This window comes from Bos javanicus, chromosome 5 (genome assembly GCF_032452875.1).
Source record: "Bos javanicus breed banteng chromosome 5, ARS-OSU_banteng_1.0, whole genome shotgun sequence".
Classification (NCBI taxonomy): domain Eukaryota; kingdom Metazoa; phylum Chordata; class Mammalia; order Artiodactyla; family Bovidae; genus Bos; species Bos javanicus.
Window position 1 is genome coordinate 23,595,805 of NC_083872.1, and position 22,723 is coordinate 23,618,527.

Sequence of the window (22,723 nt, forward strand, 5' to 3'; positions counted from 1 at the left end):
CTTTTAGCATTTGAAATAATTCAGTTGGCATTTCATCAGTTCCACTAGTTGCTTTGTTCATAGTGATGCTTTCTAAGGCTATGTTGAGTTCACATTCCAAGATGTCTGGCTCTCGGTGAGTAATCACACCATCATGGTTATCTGGGTCATTAAGATCTTTTTTGTATAGTTCTTCTGTGTATTCTTGCCACCTCTTCTTAGACAGCCCAGGAAGAGAGTTTTTATGCTTGTGTCCCTATTCCCACGAGTGGCTTCAAGACACCTAGGGTCAAAACTCAGGCCCTGGAGAAGGAATCAAGATGCGGAAGAGAGAGGAACACAGGGAGAGGGGAGTGGGAGGAGACAGGGAAGGAGTTGGAGCTAATGATAATCCAGAGTCTCTCAACGCCACTCGGCACCAGCGCTATTATCTTTCCACTTCAGCTAAGACAGCTTTGGGGGAAAAGCCAAAACAGCTCAAAGCTTTTCTTAGAATCTCCTTTTCCTCTATAAACTAGGAAGAATCCAGATGTAAAATAATCATTTTCAGAAACAAAAGAATTAAAATAATGAAACTTTTTGTACTTTCAACTTCGCTCTGTCAGTGTCACAGGTGGCTTTTGAGGATGAGGCAAGAGACAATAGAGTAATTGTTCTAGAAAAGACAGTGATACCCTGCAAATTGCAATTCACTGCCTCTTACATCCAGCATTGTTTCCCAAGCAAAATCTTTGCAAAGCAGCTGGATGGCATACATGATATATTCTTCTTATAAGCCAGGACTGGTCTGATTTTTTTCCCTAGTCTCATATCCAAACTAATCCTTAGGGGATTTTAAAAATGCTTACGGAATTTATTCTATGCCCTGTTCATTCCTGTTTCTCTCTGTGGTCCCAGCATGCTCCATCTTAAGATTTGGTCAAATTAACTTCTAAATAAAGCCTCTAAATTCTATTCCAATACTCTTACCACCATCACCCCCCAAACATACACCGTCTGTGCCTGGGTTCTCTAGAGATAGTTCCTATACTCAGCTATGAAGGGAGGAGGAGGGAGAGAGTTAGATGCCTCTTTAGACTTGTAAATCAGCCTGAAGGATGGAAGGGCAGGAGTAGGGATAAGACAATAAGTGGCCAGAATTCAGTGCAATACAAAGATGGGACCCAAGAGAAAAAAGAAACAAACTACATCCTATGGGTGAAATCTTTAGGGGATAAAGAAAAAGATTATAAACTTGGGGCCTATAGGTACTTCTAGAAAAATCTTGGTTCAAAACAGGACACTGAATGAAGGCTTGCTGATTAGATCAAACATACAAACACTATGTTCATAAACATATGAACTAGCCTAAGAAGGCAATGGCACCCCATTCCAGTACTCTTGCCTGGAAAATCCCATGGACAGAGAAGCCTGGTAGGCTGCAGTCCATGGGGTCGCAAAGAGTCTGAGTGAGTGACTTCACTCACACTCAGTCACACGACTGAGTGACTTCACTTTCACTTTTCACTTTCATGCATTGGAGGAGGAAATGGCAACCCACTTCAGTGTTCTTGCCTGGAGAATCCCAGGGACCGGGGAGCCTGGTGGGCTGCTGTCTATGGGGTCACACAGAGTCGGACACGACTGAAGCGATTTAGCAGCAGCAGCCTAAGCTAAAGTGTGCGTAAGCTAAGCAGCCTCAAGGAAAGAGAAGATAGGGAGTTGACCATCCAGAAGCTTGTTCTTATCCTTTCCAATTTCAATCAAATATGGATCGAAAGTTAGAGTTTACATCAGGGATCTTAGCCCCATGGTCCAGACCTGTGTATTAGATCAATATCAGACATGGCATCTCTCCTCCTGTCTTTCACAATGAAGACCACATAAGTTTTAGAGCTTTCTGAGATTTAAGCTAAAACTCACTAACAGAAAGAGAAGTGAGAACATGATATGCAATAGCTTCCATTAGAACTGGTAAAAGTACCCTGGTTATTCACTCATCTGGTTACCATTGTGGACGACACTCACTGTTTCAGGAAGCATCTGTTGAGAGTCTACTATCCACCTCCCAGTTAATATAGGACAGCTGCGTGGTCCTGAACTGTAGTGTGGCAGACAGGGAGAACTGGGTGAAGAGCTGGGAAGCATGAGTCTGAACCCTGGCACTGACATTCAGTAACTCTAGGGAAGGGCATTCCAGGCAGAGAATAATATGTAAGCCATCCCAGAGAGACAAGAAACAGCATATAAGTTCAAGAAACAGTAAGCAGCATGATATTCAATAAAAGTATCAGGAGCAGCAGCAGCAGAGAGGCAAGATTTTAGGCTAATATGTAGCAAGTACTCAATAAATATTGTTGAATAAACAAATGAGAAGTAGGCAGGAACAGATCACATAGGACCTTAAATTCATTCCATGCTAAGGAACTTGGATTTCTTCCATGCTTGTAAGCAATGGAGACTCACCGATGAGAAAGGACTTTACTCAGACTTAGGTTATAGTTATTAATAGATGCTCTGCTATATGGAAAATTAATTTAGGGAGACAAGAAATGACACACACACACAAACAGTTAGAGTCTATGGTCCTAGGGAGGAGAAGAGAGCAAATGACTTGGAGAAATCAGAATTTAAACAGACAGCACTTGGCTAGTGATTAGATAAGGAGTCTAAGCAGAAGAAAAACTAAATCATAGACTTTTAGGGTGACAAAGTACTTGACCAATTTATATGGAAAGTGCATGAAGAACAAGTGTAGAATGGAAACTAATAAGTTTGGCTTCGGACACATTGAGTGAAACACCCAGGGGGAAATAAATGATAGCTAATATGCGAAGAGTTGACTCATTGGAAAAGACTCTGATGCTGGGAGGGATTGGGGGCAGGAGGAGAAGGGGATGACAGCGGATGAGATGGCTGGATGGCATCACTGACTCAATGGACGTGAGTCTGAGTGAACTCCGGGAGTTGGTAATGGACAGGGAGGCCTGGTGTGCTTCAATTCATTGGGTCACAAAGAATTGGACATGACTGAGCGACTGAACTGAACTGAACTGAACATTTACTGAGATCTTCCTGTGGGCCATGATTGTTCTAAGCCCCCTATACACATGTACTCATTTAATCTTCACAACAGCCCCTGTGAGGTCTGTATAATGATTAAGGCCATTTTTTAGAGAACAAAAATAAGGCATAGAGAATTTAAATAAGTTCCCAAAGTTCCCAAACTGGTAAGTGTCAGAGTCATACTCAAACCCAGACCATCTAGCTCTAAATTCCCCTCTCTCAATCTCTGCAAATATGTAGACATGTATTTGCCATACAGTGAAGGATTCCTCCCCCATCTCTTCTTATAGAAACAGAACTCAAAAAATAATCACATGAAAGTGATAATTTTACACACAAAATGCAAGAATTTCAACCATGAGATTGTGAATGTCGTTATTCTTGGTGATTTAATACAGTTAAATTTCAATCTGCATTTTAATACACATCCAGTCTCCAAAGCGAGCAAGACATAATGATATTTTTATATTCATTTGTCAAGCCATGGTTTTTTATTATTTACTAAGAGTAAATTAAACAGCATATGTCTATTTGCTAAATAGTGAATAGTTAAACTGTTCCCTATATGTATTATAGTACTATTACAGGACATATTAAAATATATTTCATTTTATATAATCTTTAGTAATATACCACTCATATTGATTTTTTTTAAAAAGATAACTTCTTTGCTTTCTAGTTACTTTGCAAAAATAATACATTTTTTTTTAATTCCTAAGAAGTTTTGTGAAAATATATATTATTGTGAAATGGGTTTAACTTTAAATAGGTCAGAAACTACTGCTTGGCACCAAGATATTTCTGCCATTTAGACAAGTTTCATAACCACGAAACCTCCATGAACAACTATAATAAGAAAAAGTCTGAGAATTTTTCCATTCTGGTATTTGTGGTGGAGCATTCAAATTTGACTGGTATACGTTACTGTGTGACTAACCACTATAGGGACACAGCTCAGGACTTTGTGGATGTGTTCGACTGAGAACTACTGTGTTGGAGCTGAACGCCATTTTCATTTGGTTTTAATCCTTCACAGGGCAAGACACAGCAGCTCTCTTTGAAAAGTCAGGTTTAATAGAATGCACATGTGACACGTTCTCAGAAATGGAGGAAACACTTTTACTTCCTCTCCTGGTTACCAAAGACTTTAGAACTTACTGTAATTTCAACAGCAGCCAAAAGGAAAGTTTTTTCTCTTGACCCTTGGCTGATCCTTTCCTTTACTTCCATGAATTTTCTCCCTCTTTCTGGCTATGGCTTAGGTTTTGTTCTCCTTGAGATTCAGCCTTCAATAGAAAACTGAATTCAGGCAGGGTAATAGAGTGATTATAAAGGTCACTCATGACTGTTAAGCACTTGAAGTATGGCTACACTGACTAAGAAACTCAGTTTTTAATTGCATTTGATCTTAACTTATTTAAATATTAATTTTAATATTTATACAAAATTAGTTATTGATGAATTTCTGAGTATGCTTGTTTCTGTTTTAATATTTTTTTATTTATTTGGCGGCATCAGGTCTTAGTTGAGGCATGTAGGATCTTGTTCCCTGACCAAGGATTAAACCAGGCCCCCTGCATTGGGAGTATAGAGTCTTAACCACTGGATCACCAGGGAAGTCCCCTGAGTATGTCTGGAACAACTTCGTTATATGAATCTACTTTTTCCAACTATAAATTTTCTGAAATCTAAATGTATATCAGATATTTTCAATGTAAATTTGGTCTCCAAACTGATGTCTGTAAGTGCTAGATATACACTGAATTTTCAAGACAATATAAAAAAAGAAAGTAAAATGTCTCATTAATAATCAACTGTACGTTGAAAGGATAATATTTTGGCTATAGTGGGTTGAAATGAATATATTATTAAAAATAATTTTACATGTTTCTTTTCACTTTTTCAGTGTAGCTACTAGAGCATCTTAAATTATATGTATGCCTCTCATTGTTTCTATCTGTGCTGGTCTACAGCAAGAGCAAGGATGTCAGACAGAATTAGCTCCCTCCATTTGCTGGATGTATGACCTTAAGTAAGATACTTGACCTCATTAAGCCTCTGTTTACTCATCTGCAAACTGGAAGAAGTATTATTATCTTCTGAATAGGCCAGTAGTGGGTTTTATATGAGACAATGAACAAAAAGCTTATCACAGTGCCTGGCTTATAGTAAAATATTCTGTAAATGTTCACTTTTATTATTGTTGTCATTGTCATTACTCTCTAACTATCATCCAAATACTTAGCAAAAGAGTGCTGTGCTGTGCTAAGTTGCTTCTACTGCTGCTAAGTCACTTCAGTCGTGTCTGACTCTGTGTGACCCCATAGACGGCAGCCCACCAGGCTCCCCCATCCCTGGGATTCTCCAGGCAAGAACACTGGAGTGGGTTGCCATTTCCTTCTCCAATGCATGAAAGGGAAAAGAAAAAGTGAAGTCACTCAGTCGTGTCTGACTCCTAGCAACCCCATGGACTGCAGCCTCCCAGGCTCCTCCATCCATGGGATTTTCCAGGCAAGAGTACTGGAGTGGTGTGCCATTGCCTTCTCCTAAGTTGCTTCAGTTGTATCCAACTCTTTGCAACCCCATGGACTATAGCCCTCCAGGCTCTTCTGTCCATGGGATTCTCTAGGCAAGAAAACTGGAGTGGGTTTCCATTTCCTCCTCCAGGGGCTCTTCCCAACCTAAGGACTGAACCTGAGTCTCTTATGTCTCCTGCATTGACAGGCAGGTTCTTTACCACTAGCAAAATCAAAGAGTACATCAAAATAAATATTGGTCACCGGTGGCTTAACTATTATCTCATGACAAGATAATCTTATGTTCAATATACAAATGGGACCTGAAGTCAGATACAGGAGGTTTTCCTCGTATTTGTGAATTTATTTTCATAAAAAATCATATCTGCAGTTGATGAAATGCTTTTATTTTAAAACAATGAAATTACTTGAAACCCAGACTTTTCTGGAAAATCCAGGGCATGAGGTTTACTCCTAAAAAATACTGCCACACGGTGTCTCAAAGAACTCAAAATCAGCAATCTTCATTCAGATTCAATTTTGATGGCTATTTATACCCACTTTTGGAGGGACAGGATTAAAAAGACTAAATAGTCTGACTATAAGGACTATAAAGACTATAGTCTGACTATTAAGGACTTTGGCTTCCAAAAAAGTGGAGAATTACTTTTCCCTATTCCTACTCATAAGCACAACTAAAACCCTAGCTCTTATAAATAAATCAAACATAAGACTCTGAAAGGTGGAAAGAATGCAAACCACTAAGGGTGCTGGGACCCAAGAAACAACATGATGGCAAATTCTCTGGCTTTCCTTATTATTTTCTATATCCCAGACTTAGAGCTGGACACACAGAATGCCAAGGGGTACAGAGAAAACTTCTAAGCAACAATAACACAAAACAAACAAACAAGTCCTGCTGTCTCTAGCCAAAGGACCAGGAAAGGAGAAGTCTAGCAAGAAAGAAAACTTTCAACAATAGCCACTCTGCTCCAGCCAACACCACAGAAAAAGCTTTGAACGTATCCATTCATGCTGGTAAAGATAAAGCAGGGAGTCCGGACTTCCACCTGTAGTAATGGGGCACCACTTCCCCCTACTAGGATGGTATTGGAGGAGGCCTAGTGGAGAGGCAAGGCTTTGACCACTGTCAAGCAGTAACAAGGCCACTCCAACCCCTGTGGCATCAGTAGAAGTCACACGGAGAGCTGGAATTCCCACCCACATCCAGCAGTAAGAACCCCTCTTGTCCTTAAGTGTCAGTGGAAGGTGAGTGGGAAACCTCTACTTCTAACTTCACCAGGGCTTAATAAAGAGATGACCCCCTTCCTCCAATCAAAGTGGTGTTAGAGTACGTCACCTAAATCAGAAGGTTTAAATAAGACCCAGAATATCGTAATACCCAAAATGTCTAGGTTTTAGTCAAAAATCATTTATCAAAGTAAAGTCCAGGAAAATCTCAATTTGAATTTAAAAAGACAATCAACAGATGCTAATACCAAAATGACAGATAATAGACTTAATCTGACAAATATTTTTAAACAGGCCTGATTTTAAAAATGCTTCAGTGAGCAATTATGAATGTATTTGAAATAAATGAAAAAAATAGAAACCTTCATCAAAGAAATAGAAAATTTAAGGAAGAATGAAATGGAAATATTAAATTGAAAAATACAATAAGTGAAACGAAAAACTCAGTGAATGGGCTCAACAACAGAATAGAGGGGCCAAAGGAAAGAAACAGTGAACTTAGGATAGAATAACAGAAACTACTCAATCTGAAAAACAGAAAGAAAATACACTGGAAAAAAAAAAAATGAATGGAGCAACAGAGACCTGTGGACTATTAAAAAAAATATATAACATTCATGCCATTGGAGTCTCACAAGAAAAAAAAGGGGTGAAACTGAGAAAGAATTAAATAAATAATGGCTGAATTTCTCGAATTTGGCAATAAATACAAACCTACAGATTCAAGAAACTCAGTGAACCCAACAGGATAAACCCAAAGAAATCTGTGCCAAGATACATCAGAGTCGAACTTCTGAAAGACAAAAAAATATATATATATATTAAAAAATGAAAGGAAAAAACACCACCTTAACCATAGGGGTTAAAGAATTCTAATGACAGTAGATTTTTTATTAGAAATCATGGAGGTTAAAAGGAAGTGGTCCAGTGTTTTTCAAATACTGAAGGGAATTAACTGTCAAGCCAGAATTCTGTACGCAATGAAAATATCCTTCAGAAATAAAAAAATTTAGCCATTCTCAAACTTTATTTTCTTGGGCTCCAAAATCACTGCAGATGGTGACTGCAGTCATGAAATTAAAAGACACTGGCTCCTTGGGGGAAGAAAAAAACTATGACAAACCTAGACAGCATATTAAAAAGCAGAGACATTACTTTGCCAACAAAGGTCTGCATAGTCAAAGCTATGGTTTTTCCAGTAGTTATGTATGGATGTGAGAGTTGGACCATACAGAAGGCTGAGTGCCAAAGAATTGATACTTTTTAACTGTGGAGTTGGACAAGGCTCTTGAGAGTCTCTTGGACTGCAAGGAGATCAAACCAGTCCATCCTAAAAGAAATCAGTCCTGAATATTCACTGGAAGGACTGATGTTGAAGCTGAAGCTCCAATACTTTGGCCACCTGATGAGAAGAGCTGACTCTGGAAAAGACCCTGCTGCTGGGAAAGATTGAAGGCAGGAGGAGAAGGGAAAGACAGAGGACGAGATGGTTGGATGGCATCACCAACTCAATGGACATTAGTTTGAGCAGGCTCTAGGAGATGGTGAAGGACAGAAAAGCCTGGCATGCTGCGGTCCATGGGGTCTGAAAGAGTCAGACATGACTGAATGACTGAACAACAGAATTAAGGAAAGCTAAGAGAATTTGTCACCATCAGATATACTTTAAAAGAATAAAGGAAGTTCTCACATTATTTTCAGTCACCCATGGAACATAAACAAAAATAGACCATGTTCTGGGCAATAAAATCAACCTCAAATTTTTTTAAATAAATAAAATTATGCAGAGTGTGTTTTCTAACCACAATTCAATCAACCTAGAAACCAACAACAGAAAGATAACAGGAATATCTCTAAACCCTTGGAAACTAAACAACACATTTCTAAATACTTAGTAATAAGAAAGTCTCAAAGGAAAAAAAAATTTTTTTTAACTGGCAAAACTAACTGCTTACTTTTCAGAGTGAAATGTCCAAAGTAAGGCAGGTATAGACAGCCATGATGATGAGCAATCACGGTGTGAAATCATGACCAAAACCAATAAGCCTCTAGAAATCCTTCAACATCTATAAAAACCTGCATTGCAAAGTTCTTCTTTCATGTTTTAAAACACTGAAAATCAAGGATCTTTTCTGTAGAAGTCTACATAAATGTATTTTTTAAAAGAATTATTAATATCAATTTCCTTTGCTATTTTTTCTTTTTTTAAATTTTACATTAATTTATTTATTTTAATTGAAGGCTAGTTATTTTACAACATTGTGGTGGTTTTTGCCATACATTGACATGAATCAGAATCAGGTGTACATATGTCCCCCCACCCCAAACCCCCCTCCTTCTTCCTTCCCCACCCTATCCCTCTGTGTTGTCCCAGAGTACTGACTTTGAGTTCCCTGCTTCATGCATCGAACTTGAACTGGTCACCTATTTTCAGCTCAGTTCAGTTCAGTCACTCAGTCATATATAACTCTTTGCGACCCCATGGACCACAGCACGCCAGGGTTACCTGTTCATCACCAACTCCCATCACATACTCAAACTCATGTCCATCGAGTCTCTGACGCCATTCAACCAATTCATCCTCTGTTGTCCCCTTCTCCTGCCTTCAATCTTGCTCAGCATCAGGGTCTTTTCCAATGAGTCAGTTCTCATCAGGTAGCCAAAGTATTGGAGTTTCAGCTTCAATATCAGTCCTTCCGATGAACATTCAGGACTGATCTCCATTAGGATGGACTGGTTGGATCTTCTTGCAGTCCAAGAGACTCTCAAGACTCTTCTCCAACACCACAGTTCAAAAGCATCAATTCTTCGGTGCTCAGCTTTCTTTATTGTCCAAATCTCACATCCATACATGACTACTGGAGAAATCATAGCTTTGACTAGATTGACCTTTGTCAGCAAAGTAATGTCTGCTTTTTAATATGCTGCCTAGGATGGTCATAGCTTTTCTTCCAAGGAGCAAGTGTCTTTTAATTTCATGGTTGCAGTCATCATCTGCAGTGATTTTGGAGCCTAAGAAAATAAAGTCTCTCACAGTTTCCACTGTTTCCCCATCTATTTTCCATGAAGTGATAAGACCAGATGCCATGATCTTAGTTTTCTGAATGTTGAGTTTTAAGCCAAATTTTTCACTCTCCTCTTTCTCACCCTCAGCAAAAAGAGGCTCTTTAGTTCTTCTTTGCTTTCTGCCATAAGGGTGGTGTCATCTGCATATCTGAGGTTATTGATATTTCTCCTGGCAATCTTGATCCCAGCTTGTGCTTCATACAGCCCAGCATTTCACATGATGTACCCTGCATATAAGTTAAATAAGCAGTGTGAAAATATATAGCCTTGACGTACTCCTTTGCCTATTTGGAACCAGTCTGTTGTTTCATGTCCACTTCTAACTGTTGCTTCTTGACCTGCATATAGTTTTCACAGGAGGCAGGTAAGGTGGTCTGGTATTTCTATCTCTTTAAGGATTTTCCACAGTTTGTTGTGGTCCACACAGTCAAAGGCTTTGGCTTAGTCAATAAAGCAGAAGCTGATGTTTTTCTGGAACTCTCTTGCTTTTTTGATGATCCAGCAGATGTTGGCAATTTGATCTCTGGTTCCTCTGCCTTTTCTAAATCCAGCTTGAACATCCAGAAGTTCATGGGTCACATACTGTTGAAGCCTGGCTTGGAGGATTTTGAGCATTATTTTGCTAGTGTGTGAGATGAGTGCAATTGTGTGGTAGTTTGAGCATTCTTTGGCATTGCCTTTCTTTGGGATTGGAATGAAAACTGACTTTTTCCAGTCCTATGGCCACTGCTGAGTTTTCCAAATTTGCTGGCATATTTGCTGGTCACCTGTTCGTGACATTGTACAGGAGACAGGGACCAAGACCATCTCCATGGAAAAGAAATGCAAAAAAGCAAAATGGCTGTCTGGGGAGGCCTTACAAATAGCTGTGAAAAGGAGAGAAGCGAAAAGCAAAGGAGAAAAGGAAAGATATAAGCATCTGAATGCAGAGTTCCAAAGAATAACAAGGAGAGACAAGAAAGCCTTCCTCAGTGATCAACACAAAGAAATAGAGGAAAACAACAGAATGGGAAAGACTAGAGATCTCTTCAAGAAAATTCAAGACACCAAGGGAACATTTCATGCAAAGATGGGCTCAATAAAGGACAGAAATGGTATGGACCTAACAAAAGAATAAGATATTAAGAAGAGATGGCAAGAATACACAGAAGAACTGTACAAAAAAGACCTTCACGACCAAGATAAACACGACGGTATGATCACTCACCTAGAGCCAGACATCCTGGAATGTGAAGTCAAGTGGGCCTTAGAAAGCATCGCTATGAACAAAGCTAGTGGAGGTGATGGAATTCCAGTTGAGCTATTTCAAATCCCGAAAGATGATGCTGTAAAAGTGCTGCACTCAATATGCCAGCAAATTTGGAAAACTCAGCAGTGGCCACAGGACTGGAAAAGGTCCGTTTTCATTCCAACCCCAAAGAAAGGCAATGCCAAAGAATGCTCAAACTACCGCACAATTTCACTCATCTCACACGCTAGTAAAGTAATGCTCAAAATTCTCCAAGCCAGGCTTCAGCAATACGTGAACCATGAACTTCCAGATGTTCAAGCTGGTTTTAGAACAGGCAGAGGAACCAGAGACCAAATTGCCAGCATCCGCTGGATCATGGAAAAAGCAAGAGAGTTCCAGAAAAACATTTATTTCTGCTTTATTGACTATGCCAAAGCCTTTGACAGTGTGGATCACAATAAACTGTGGGAAATTCTGAAAGAGATGGGAATACCAGACCACCTGACCTGCCTCTTGAGACACCTGTATGCAGGTCAGGAAGCAACAGTTAGAACTGGACATGGAACAACAGACTGGTTCCAAATAGGAAAAGGAGTATGTCAAGGCTGTATACTGTCACCCTGCTTATTTAACTTATATGCAGAGTACATCATGAGAAACGCTGGGCTGGAAGAAGCACAAGCTGGAATCAAGATTGCTGGGAGAAACATCAATAACCTCAGATATGCAGATGACACCACCCTTATGGCAGAAAGTGAAGAGGAACTAAAAGCCTCTTGATGAAAGTGAAAGAGGAGAGTGAAAGGTTGGCTTAAAGCTCAACATTCAAAAAACGAAGATCATGACATCTGGTCCCATCACTTCATGGGAAATAGATGGGAATACAGTGGAAACAGTGTCAGACTTTATTTTGGGGGGCTCCAAAATCACTGCAGATGGTGACTGCAGTCATGAAATTAAAAGACGCTTACTCCTTGGAAGGAAAGTTATGACCAACCTAGATAGCATATTCAAAAGCAGAGACATTACTTTGCCAATAAAGGTCCGTCTAGTCAAGGCTATGGTTTTTCCAGTGGTCATGTATGGATGTGAGAGTTGGACTGTGAAGAAGGCTGAGCGCCGAAGAATTGATGCTTTTGAACTGTGGTGTTGGAGAAGACTCCTGAGAGTCCCTTGGACTGCAAGGAGATCCAACCAGTCCATTCTAAAGGAGATGAGCCCTGGGATTTCTTCGGAAGGACTGATGCTAAAGCTGAAACTCCAGTACTTTTGCCATCTTATGTGAAAAGTTGACTCATTGGAAAAGACCCTGATGCTGGGAGGGATTGGGGGCAGGAAGAAAAGGGGATGACAGAGGATGAGACGGCTGGATGGCATCACCGACTCGATGGATGTGAGTCTGAGTGAACTCTGGGAGTTGGTGATAGACAGGGAGGCCTGGCGTGCTGCAATTCATGGGGTCGCAAAGAGTTGGACACGACTGAGCGACTGAACTGAACTGAACTGAATACACATGCTTCAATGTTATTCTCTCAAATCATCCCATCCTCACCTTCTCCCACATAGTCCAAAAGTCTGTTCTTTACATCTGTGTCTCTTTTGCTATCTTGCATGTAGGGCTGTCATTATCATCTTTCTAAATTCCATATATATGCACTAATTTATTGTATTGGTGTTTCTCTGATTTACTTCACTCTGTATAATAGGCTTCAGTTTCATCTACCACATTAGATCTGACTCAAATGTGTTCTATTTTATAGCTGAGTAATATTCCATTGTGTATACATACCACAACTTCCTTGTCCGTTCATCTGCCGATGGACATCTAGGTTGGTTCCATGTCCTAGCTACTGTAAACAGTGCTGCAGTGAACATTGGGATACACGTGTCTCTTTCAATTCTTATTTCCTTGCTGTGCATGCCCAACAGTGGGATTGCTGGGTCATGTGGCAGTTCTATATATTTCCAGTTTTTTAAGGAATCTCCACACTGTTTGCCATAGTGGCTTTACTAGTTTGCATTCCCACCAACAGTGTATGAGGGTTCTCTTTTCTCCACACCCTCTCCAGCATTTATCGTCTGTAGACTTTTTGATGGAAGCCATTCTGACCAGTGTGAGATGACACTTCATTGTGATTTTGATTTGCATTTCTTTGATAATGAATGATGTTGAACATCTTTTCATGTGTTTGTTAGCCATCTGTATGTCTTTGGAAAAATGTCTGTTTAGTTCTTTGGCCCACTTTTTGATTGTATTGTTTATTTTTCTGGTATTGAGTTGCATGAGCTGCTTGTATATTTGGAGATTAATTCTTTGTCAGTTGTTTCATTTGCTATTATTTTCTCCCATTCTAAAGGCTACCTTTTCAGCTTGTGTATAGCTTCCTTCATTGTGCAAAAGCTTTCAAGTTTAACTAGGTCCATTTTTTAATTTTTGTTTTTATTTCCATTATTCTGGGAGGTGGGTCATAGAGGATATTGCTGTGATTTATGTCAGAGAATTTTCTGCCTATATTTTCTTCTAAAAGTTTTACAGTTTCTGGTCTTACATTTAGATCTTTAATCCATTTTGAGTTTATTTTTGTGTATGGTGTTAGAAAGTGTTCTGCTGCTGCCAAGTTGCTTCAGTCATGTCTGACTCTGTGCGCCCCCATAAACGGCAGCCCATCAGGCTCCCCGTCCCTGGGATTCTCCAGGCAAGAACACTGGAGTGGGTTGCCATTTCCTTCTCCAATGCATGAAAGTGTTCTAGTTTGATTCTTTTACAGATGATTGACCAGTTTTCCCAGAACCACTTGTTAAAAGAGATTGTCTTTTCTCTATTGTATATTTTTGCCTCCTTTGTCAAAGACAAGGTATCCATAGGTGCATTGATTTATCTCTGGACTTTCTATTTTGTTCCATTGACCTATATTTCTGTCTTTGTGCCAATACCATACTGTCTTGATAACTGTAGCTTTGTAGTATAGTCTGAAGTCTGGCAGATTGATTCCTCCACTTTCAAAGGAAATTTAAAAACAAAAACATTGAATTGAATGCAAATAAAAACACAACATACCATACAGCTAATTCAGTGTCTAGGGGAGATTCTGTAACACTAATACTAACATTAGGAAAAAGGAAAAGTCTCAATCAATGATATAAACTCTCACCTCAAGAAATTAATAAAAGTAAAAGCAAAATAAACACAAAGAAAGCAGAAAGAAGAAAATAATTTTTAAGAGAACAGAAATCAATGACATTGAAAACAGAAAATAGAAAAAAAAAAATCCCTGGAACAAAAATGTGGTTCTCTTAAAAGATCAACTGACAAACCTCTAGCAAGACTGACAAAAAAAGAAAACAGTTACAAATATCAGGAATAAAACAGGATTTTTACTTGGACATTACTACAATTACTATAGACACTACAGATGTCAAAAGGTTAATAAGGGTTACAACCACCTCTACACACATAAATTTGACAACCTAAGCAAAACAGACCAATTCTACAAAAAGTACAAACTACCACAACTTAATCAATATAAAATCAATAATTTGAGTAGCACTGTAACTACTGATAAAATTGAATTCATAATTTTAATCTTCTTGCCCAAATGGTTTCACTGGAGAACTCAACCTAACATTTAGAGAAGAATTAACACCAATTCTATACAATCTCTTAAAAAAAACAGAAGAGAGAATATATAGGTTATTTACTAGCTTAACTTGGTCTCTTCGCTCCACCACAGCTGTATTCTTTCAGCTCTGGGACATACTGGGAAAGAATGAAGTACCCACACTGAGTCCCCTGCCCAGGACACTTTCCAATCAAGCCCACTCCCTACTCAAATCTCAGTTTATTCAGCACACATGTTACTGCCTCAAAGCAGCCCAAAGTAGAGGAGGGCTCTGCCTTATGAACTTATAGCCCCTGGTATATATTCTCTGTGGCACTTACTGCATTTTAATTCATTATTTACAATAATGTCTAAGGTCTGCCTTTCCCTCTAGTCTAGTCTAGAAAACTGTAAACTATATGAGGGTAGGAAATCAGACTTTCTTATTCTCTCTCTGTCTTTGGCTTGGAGCCCAGTACCTGAGATCCAGACACCATTAGATCAACAGTGAGTGAATATACACTCAGGGCGCTGCAGAGAAACAGAATCTATAAGGTGTGTGAGTGTGTGTGTGTGTGTGTGTGTGTGTGTGTGTGTGTGTGTGTGTGTGTGTGTGTGTGTGTGTGTGTGTACATGCAGAGAAGGAGAGTCGTTATAAGGAACTGGCTCAGGCAATTTCCAAGATCTATAGGCTAAATTCGGAGAAGGCAATGGCACCCCACTCCAGTACTCTTGCCTGGAAAATCCCATGGATGGAGGAGCCTGGTAGGCTGCAGTCCATGGGGTCGCGAAGAGTTGGACACGACTGAGCAACTTCACTTTCACTTTTCCCTTTCATGCATTGGAGAAGGAAATGGCAACCCACTCCAGTGTTCTTGCCTGGAGAATCCCAGGGACGGGGGAGCCTCGTGGGCTGCCGTCTATAGGGTTGCACAGAGTCAGACATGACTGAAGCGACTTAGCAGCATAGGCTAAGTTGGCAAACTGAGACCAGAAGCTGATGGTATAATTCCAGTCCAGGTCTGAAGACTGGCAGGCTCAAGACCCATGAAGAGCTGATGGTTCAGTTCAAGTCTGAAGGCATGAAAAATCCAGTGTCCCAGAACTAAGGTGGGCAGGCAAAAGAAAAATTTTCTCTTACCTAGAGGAGGGCCAGACTTTTGTACTAATTACACCTTCACCTGACTGGATGAGGCCCACCTAGGCTAAAAAGGACAAACTGTTTTACTCAATCTACCAATTTAAAAGTTAATCTCATCCAGAAACACTCTCACAGAAACACACAGAATAATATTTGACCAACTATCTTGGATCTCACTGGCCCAATCAGGTTGACACATAAAATTAACCATCATATTAACAATAAATGAATATAGAAAAAAGATTTGGTTGTATAATCTATTAAATATAATAGCCTATGGTCAGCATTTACTTTTATCTTTTGGCTGAAAAGCATACAGCAGCATATTCATCAATGAATTAATAGTCATTAAGTTTTCACCTTGAAAGATAATAGTATCATTAACTAAGTATTTTTCTTTGTGTCTATAATCTCTGATCCTTCCAACTCTGGCAGGTTCAAAGGTGTTGTGTAACATGTCCAAGACTACACAGACAGGTAACAGCAAAGCCATGACAGAAACCCAAATTTTTCTTCAGATCTCAAGTTTTTACCAACTTGAATGCTTGCCATTAAGAAATCAAAGCCAATAGAGTTACCCAAAATTGAGAAACAATTTGTAGCTCAGCCACTTTTTGAGCAAGTTATTTAATCTCTTCAAGTCCCAGTTTCTACCATTTGTTAGAAAAAGGTAGAAATATGTCTGTTATGGGATTGCTGGAGATATTAATGGAGCTAAGACTGTGAAGGCAATGGCACCCCACTCCAGTACTCTTGCCTGGAAAATCCCATGGATGGAGGAGCCTGGTGGGCTGCAGTCCATGGGGTTGCAAAGAGTCGGACACGACTGAGCATCTTCACTTTCACTTTTCACTTTCATGCATTGGAGAGGAAATGGCAACCCACTCCAGTGTTCTTGCCTGGAGAATCCCAGAGTCAGGGGAGCCTGGTGGGCTGCCGTCAGTGGGGTCGCACAGAGTCGGACACGACTGAAGCGACTTAGCAAGACTGTGAAGAGTGTAGTCCTGGGCACAGTTGTTTGTTGTGTTTCTTGTTTAGTCATGTCCAACCCCATGGACTGTGACCTCTGTCCATGGAATTCTCCAGGCAAGAATACTGGAGTGAATTACTATTCCCTTCTCCAGGGGATCTTCCCAACCCAAGGATGGAACCCAAGTCTCCCGTATTGCAGGCAGATTCTTTACCACTGAGCCACCAGGGAAGATCCCTGGGCACAGTCTACTGCGCTGGTAAATGTTAACTTATAACAGCAGTTGCTCAAATTTCATTGTCTCAACTGGCATCTGCTCTTTCAGGCTTTCTGACCCTGGTTAAATTCTCCTCGAGGACTGGCTGAGCATCAGGGACAGGGCGGCTCACAGGTGTTCACAATTTAGCTCACCTGCCTCAACCTTTTCATGCCACAGTGTCTTTCCTTCCATCTTTGCTGGCCCCCAACACACCCCACACAGAGACACACATATACACTATCCACCCCTCATTTAAAGAGCCCCATCTGTTCCAGGAGTCCCTGGGGCCAAGCTGGGGTCATTATCAGAGACTGGCACAAAATTATCCTTCTTTTTCCTTCCTCCTTCACTGAGCAGAACCTTTCAACCCAAGCAAATCAGTTCATGCAAATAGATGTCTGCAGGTTACCAGGCCACCAGCTCACCATAACTGCCCAAAGCATTTGAATCCAGGCTAATGCCCAACACAGACAAAATAGAATTACAGGCACAATAATAGAATTTGTCATCAGTTTTCATTCCACCCAAGTATTTCTCTGGACCAGGTTCTTATTTCGAATGTCAAGATCTGCCTGTTCTATAATTTTCCATTTTTATCTTACTAAATTCTGTTTCATTCTTTCCATGAAACTTATTTTTAAACACTAATTTGGTCAAACGATAAAAATACTAATAAAAATGTTCTAATTATTCAAATTCTACCATTCTAATAAATTTTTTTACTTTTAGCACAACATTGCTTCCAAACTTTGTCAGTATGTATAAGTCATATAAACAGGTATAAAAATATATACAAACATACACATGTATGTGAATGTACACATTTACATATGTATGTATATGTATTATTATGTTATATTATAAAACATATATGTATTATGTGTGCATATGTTTTATAATATAATAATGAAATAGATACAAATTTCCATTACTTTTCAGTACTTACATTGAATTTTCACTAATTCCCCATCCCACTCATTTCCAAAACTGCAATGTTTCTGATAAATTTACAGTCATCAAGCTCAACCTAACAAGATATTTAAGCTAAAAACATTTTTATCCTATTTCCCTTCTACCTTACTCATTGGTTCTCCTTGTTGGTAAAACAAGCTACTCAATATAGGAAAATTGTGTTTATTCTAAATTTGAGAAAAACAAATTGTGGAAACCTACCTACTCTTTCCTTTTGGGGAAAAATCCCAAGTTGGCTTCTTCTTGATATATATTCTGCTCTCCATACATGGCAGGGCAGGTGCCAGGGACTGTCTTTCCAACATGGTGACAGATTTGCAGTGGTTATCTACACTCTCTCATCCATTCCAAGGACAGGTCAAGACAACACTTTTGGTAGGACTGGTCAGGTTAGAGTACAGGTTGAGACAAGGAAAAAATGGAAAACAAACCCACAAATACAGAGATTGACCCTTTGACCTTTTTCATGCAGACCCCTGGCCTCAGACTTTTTCCTCCACCACATGGCCATGCTCTGTGGTTAACGATCAGTTTAAACCTGATGACCAAAATTTCAGGGTTAACCAATAGAGCTCTCAGCACTGCTGTTTTGTTCCAACAGAGTTCAAAACATTTTCAATTCTTTTGTATACTGCATGCCCAGAAAAATTTCTAAATGAAGTCTTTGAAAAGCAATACCTACTAATTTTTAGAATGAAAATATAAATTTATCCCTTAACAATAAACTACATGAGAAATAAAACACCAATCCTGTTGAAGGGAAAAGCTTTTGCTGCAGTGTGGGTTCCCTGGGAAACCAATTCAGAGATGGAGACTTGCCTGCAGGTGGTTCATTAGGGAATGATCTTGGCATCGACACCTGTGTGGAAGCAAAGGCTGCAGACTGAGGCAGAGAGAGAAGCTGAGCTGCAGTGCAGTCACACCAGAGGTGTCTGTTAATTTCACAGGGAACTCTGGAGCTGGGATCACCCTGCAGAGACGTCCCCAAATAAAGAACGGGGACTGGACCTTCCTAACCCCCACATCAGCCCATCCTGGATTCTGGCTGCTCCCAGGAAAGGGGCCTAACCTTAAACGAGGTGCTTCTCTTCACGAGGGTTTGGAGACCAGAAGGACACAGGTGCTAGCTGTCAGTCAAGCACAACTGCCAGCTGGGGTCCTGAAGTGGGGTGTCTGAGCAGTGCACTGCAGTGCCTACTACAAGTGTAAATCGCATACTCATTCAACTCTGACTGGGAAAAGTCACTGTGGACCCAGCAGACGGCTCTATATTTTTTAAAGAAAGACCACTTCCTAAAGAAAGATTGTGCTTTTAAGAAGAAAGAAAAAAATTGATGCATCATGGAATTTTTACCCAGAGCCAAGCCTTCATGTCACTGCCAAGACAATGCAGCATCCTACACTCAGTACAAGACTGATCCCAGTTTCTTGGCAACAAATGTACAGCAACCCAGCAGTAAAGCTCATGCCGATTACCCACTCTTCTCTCTGCCCATGCCCAGCATGGACAGTACCTTCCCAAACACCAAATGAAGCAAAAGGAAATGCATTTCATGAAAGCAAGCCTACTAGATTTACTCCATGCGACTTCGGCATATTGGTTTTCTCATGAATGCTAAGAAACAGAATGGACAGAGAAAGGGAAGTTTTACATGGAAATCTTTATGAGAAGCTATGGTCTATCAGTGGGGATGTCCCTGGAGCAGAGCTCAAAGGTCAAATTGTTATTTTGATTGTGTAGTCATCGTGGTTTGCATATGCTGGAAACCCCCTGAAAGGTTTATTTAGTGGAAGAAAAGAAAGGAATCATTACGACCTGAAAGAATTTCTGCTTCTCCTATTGAATATTAAAAAAAAAAAAGTGATCCTTCATTTAAATAAGGAAAGTCAGCCTTCTGCCCCATGACAGTGTGATCATTTAAAATAAAGTTTTTAAAAAACATATAGTATGAGCTTAGAGGGTGGGGGTTTCAGAGGAAAAGCTTGTTTCTTCGAAGCAGTTTTCAAATGTTGGCAGATAAAATGTCAACCCTGGAATAGTGACCTCAGAGAAAGCCCTGTGAAAACAAGTTTTGTGTGTACTCCTGTCTCATGTGACACCTGTGCTCACACCCTAGAGAAGGTCGCTAGATGGACAAACCTGTTTTAGATGTTCTCTCGAATCCCTTGGCTTCACCCCTTCAGGGTTATCGAACCCCTGTAGAATCTGGCCACGCTTCTAGGTCTAAATATTCGGGGCGGGGCAGGGGGGGGGGTTTAATTTAATGCAGGTGAAACTCAAAAGATAGGGGAAGTAAACCCACTTAGCAAATAAGCAAGTCATCAAGGTCCTGCACACCTTTGTCCCTCAAATACAAGTGCAGTGTTCTTGCCCTCTGGTCTGGGCTGAAAATGGCCAGGCTCTCCTGGCCCTTCCAACTAACTTCTTCCAGAGGCTCTACCTAATCCCTTGCACATAGCCCAGGGGGTCTGCCTTCCTGAGGTAAATGCATTCTGTGACGGGGTTGTTTGTGAAAAACTTAGTACTTTTCTGCTGACTTTCACTCTGATTCTAGTGGTTTTTCTTTATCACTTCTCATCTATCTCTTGTGACAAGTATGTCACTTACAAAGTGAAAAATTCTTTCTAAAGAGAGCAAGCATCTCATCTATTTTGCTTCCATCAACAGAGGCATCTAAAAATGGCTTTCCCCTTGGGGGTATCAAGCTCTCAAACCTGTACTTACCTCCTTGCCCGCAGCTTCCAGCCTCAACTATGCAGAGCTCACTCTGCTCAGGGCTCCACCTTGGCTATGGGCTGCCATAACAGATACCACAGACTGGGTGGCTTTACCTACAGAAATGTGTTATCTCACAATTCTGGAGTCTAGACATTCCAAGATCAAGGTGTGGGCAGAACTGGTTTCTTCTGAAGCCTCTCTGGTTTATAGATAGCTGCGTTCCCATATGTCTTCACATGGTCTTCCCTCTCTACCTGTCTACAGCCAAAGTTCATCTTCTTACAAGGACACCAGTCATATTGAATTAGGACCCAGCCACATGACCTCAGAGTAGGGGGCTTCCCAGGTGGCTCAGTGGCAAAGAATCCACCTGCAGTGCAGGAGACGCAGGTTCAGTCTCTAGTTCGGAAAGTTTCCCTGGAGGAGGAACTGGCAACCCACTCCAGTATTCTTGCCTGGGAAATCCCATGGACAGAAAGCCTGGTGGGCTACTGTTCTTGAGGTCACAAAGAATCAGACACAAGTGAGCACACACGCGTGCATGTGACCTCCTTTTACCTTAATTACCTCTTTAAATACAGTCACATCCTGAGGTCCTGAGGTTAGAACTTCAACATATGAATTCTAGTGGGACACAATTCAGCCCATAACAGTGGCTAAACTTCAAATATATCTGAATATCCTTCTACATAAGAAGGTGGGTGGGGGGCGGAGATCGTTTTACTATTTCTAAATATCTTCCAAAGTTAAACAGTTTCCTGTGGGTAATTCATCTCTGCCCTTCTCCGGATGACCTTAACACAGTGCTTCCCACACATGAAGGTGCAACAGGATCACCTGGAATGCTGGCTGGATGGAGATCACACACTCCACCCCCAGAGTTTCTGGTTTTACAAGATCTGTGTTGGGACCTGAAATTTTATGTTTTTAACAGGGTGTGCTGTGGGCCACACATGGAGGAGTGTGTGGGGCTTCAGGGCATCATAGATGGCATCATCCTACCTCTCCCGTCTCCGTGTAGACTCGCTGAACTTTGGTGGCGGTGTCCCTTGCGTGCCTCCCAGCACTCAGGTAGTCCAGTGAGGGGGTGCACTGTTGTCCTTATTTAAGAGAGGAGGGAAGTCTGGCTCAGAGTGGAGACGGGCTTGCTCAAGGTTGCATGTCAGCTGGCAGCAGAGGCCTCTGTTGGTCTTGCTCTCTCCACTAGTCCACAACCATCAGGATCAGAGAGGAAATAGAATGAAGGACAATGGGTTTTTCCCAGTCTGTAAAAATGCCACTACTAAGATTGATAATAGCTATTCTCTTCTGAGTGTTCATTTTCCAGGCATGGTTGTAGGTGTTTCATTTATAGCACTTAATTCACTCAACCATGTGAAATAGGTATGATTATGCCCATCTTACAGATGCAGAGGTTAAGAAATGTACCCAAGGTCATACAACCAACAAGCAATGGAGCCTGGACACAAACCTGGATGATTCTGATGCTAAAGCTCATGTTCTTGGACATTACTCTTGAAGAAGGGGAATCAGCAGCCTTCTCTAAACTTCTGTCACCCTGTAGGTCTCAGTAACCTGGCTCAAAACCTGGGCTTTGTGATGAGAATTGGGGTGGGCCAAGGAAAGAAAGCTGGTGGCAGAGAAAGGCAGCCTGACCTCACAGGTAGATGACCAGTGGGCACCTGGGGACACAGAGGACCTGAAAGCTTACTTATTACACACAAAGCTAACCAGGTGGGTACGTTTAGCTCCAATTTAGTGAAGCAAGGTCCCTTTGCTTCCAGGTGCTTGCTTAATATTACCAGCCCCATTCCTTGCATATAGAGTATCTAGTCTGCCCTTTTCAGTAAGCTATTTTTTTTTTTAAATCTACCACTCCAGTCCTTTTAAAGTTTCTGGGGGATAGGGGTTTTAAGGGCTACAAAAGAGCTACATGTAAATTTCACCTGTAATGTTCTCCATTTCCCTCTCTCCC

General features: G+C 40.6%; 1 long non-coding RNA gene across 2 annotated transcripts in view; it reads right to left on the reverse strand.

The window, feature by feature from the left end:
• The window catches only part of LOC133247229 (uncharacterized), a 306,141-nt gene that overhangs the window by 226,170 nt on the left and 57,248 nt on the right, over positions 1 to 22,723 (reverse strand). For both annotated transcript variants that reach the window (XR_009736330.1, XR_009736329.1), the window contains exon 2: positions 21,751 to 21,951. This is a non-coding gene — a long non-coding RNA (uncharacterized LOC133247229). The remainder of the gene's footprint in view (positions 1 to 21,750; positions 21,952 to 22,723) is intronic.